This window comes from Sinocyclocheilus anshuiensis, unplaced genomic scaffold, assembly GCF_001515605.1.
Source record: "Sinocyclocheilus anshuiensis isolate Anshui unplaced genomic scaffold, SAMN03320099.WGS_v1.1 scaffold1611, whole genome shotgun sequence".
Lineage (NCBI taxonomy): Eukaryota > Metazoa > Chordata > Actinopteri > Cypriniformes > Cyprinidae > Sinocyclocheilus > Sinocyclocheilus anshuiensis.
Window position 1 is genome coordinate 15,353 of NW_015548275.1, and position 1,589 is coordinate 16,941.

Below are 1,589 nucleotides of genomic sequence, written 5' to 3' on the forward strand. Positions count from 1 at the left end.
TTATTATTATTATTATTATTATACGAATTCTACTAATAAGAACAATATAAAAACGCACTAAGGATTAATGAGCTACTGGATTCATGAATATTAATCAGGTTGTGTGCGTTCGCTCGAACTGATTCGCTGAAATCAAAACAGGGACGATAATAGGTGAGCGCCAGCCAATGAGATTGTAGTTTGCGCATTAGTTCCGCCCACTACCGGAAAACCCGGCTGAAGAATTCCAAAGGAACTCCGTTATTTTTACAGGAAAATACAACGAAGTATATCGTTTACATGTAGCGCATCAATTCTGCATGTTATGGAAGACGCTCTCGCTCTTTGTGCGTGTGAGAGAAAGCGACAGAGAGTCGTGCGCCTTCACACTACAGTTTACGTTACGCCAAATACACAAAAACAGGTGCGCTGCGCATCCATTCAAATGAACTGAAAAATATCACAGATCACTTGACGGAGAGTGAAACTCTGAAGCGCTCAGTCAGTGTTCTATGAGTGAAAACATATCTGTGCTAATCATATACTCAGCCTCCAACTCACACACTGGCGAGTAAAATCTGAGAATTTATTAGCCATTGGCTAATATTAGACATCATTTAGTCGCCCAGAATGAAGATTTAGTCGCATATGCGAGTGATTTACTTGCAGTGTAGAGGGTTGTATTGTATATTGTTTATTGCGCTAAGTCCCAAACTGCCCAATCTAGTAAGGACATGAAATAAATCTATAATGGGTCACTAACACTCGCATTTGTAAACCTTTATTTTTGCATGATGCTTTATGCACACTTGTATGTCAGTAGTGTAAGTAAACTTTAAATTTATAACGCCTTTAATAAACTGGCCTATTTCATTATAAAATTAACGTTAGGCCAATGCACCACAAGCAAGCATCAAGCATCTTTTGCAAAACTGCATGTTTTTGTTTTCGCAGTATTTTTTTTGATCAGTGTTTTCAATTAATCATCGATTTTTCGATGTTGACACATAATTACATGAATTCATGAATTACACTAATCACCAAATTTATTACTTACGGTTGACAACTGAAAATCATGTCGAACCGCCTCCACCTCTTCATCATTTATCTCAACAAACTTGCTCGGGGAAAAATCAGCCATTATCTGACATATAACACAGTACTCAGTTAATCAACTATAAACAATATTCACGCTTATACTTAATCAACAAACGAACACAAATCATACTTATCTTAACGAAAAAAGTTAAAACACGTAATACGAACTTACCTGCTTACCTTGGCAATGCAACCTCCAATCTGACACTGAGTCAAGAAAAACCCACCTAATTAAAAAAAAATCCCGCGTAATTCTCCCGCTCTGGAGACCTCGGAGCAGCCTTCGAGGCCGTGGCCTTAGCCCCCGCCTCTACGGCTGGAGCCATACCGCCCCCAAAAAAATACTAGGGGACGCCTACAGGTTCCGAGGCCTTCCGTGGGCCACGGCAGGGGACTGGAGCCCTCCCTGGGCTTACTTGCGGATCTTAAGCCCTCCCTGGGCTTAACTAGGGATCGGGAGCCCCGCCTGGGCGGAACTGGGGATCGGGAGCCCTTCCTAGGCTCTGCGGGGG

The 1,589-nt window shown here is 41.7% G+C and overlaps 1 long non-coding RNA gene across 1 annotated transcript in view; it reads right to left on the reverse strand.

The window, feature by feature from the left end:
* Positions 1 to 1,328, reverse strand: part of LOC107655769 (uncharacterized) — a 3,179-nt gene extending 1,851 nt beyond the window's left edge. Inside the window, exon 1 of the long non-coding RNA XR_001630489.1 lies at positions 1,037 to 1,328. This is a non-coding gene — a long non-coding RNA (uncharacterized LOC107655769). The remainder of the gene's footprint in view (positions 1 to 1,036) is intronic.
* Positions 1,329 to 1,589: the final 261 nt, after the last annotated feature.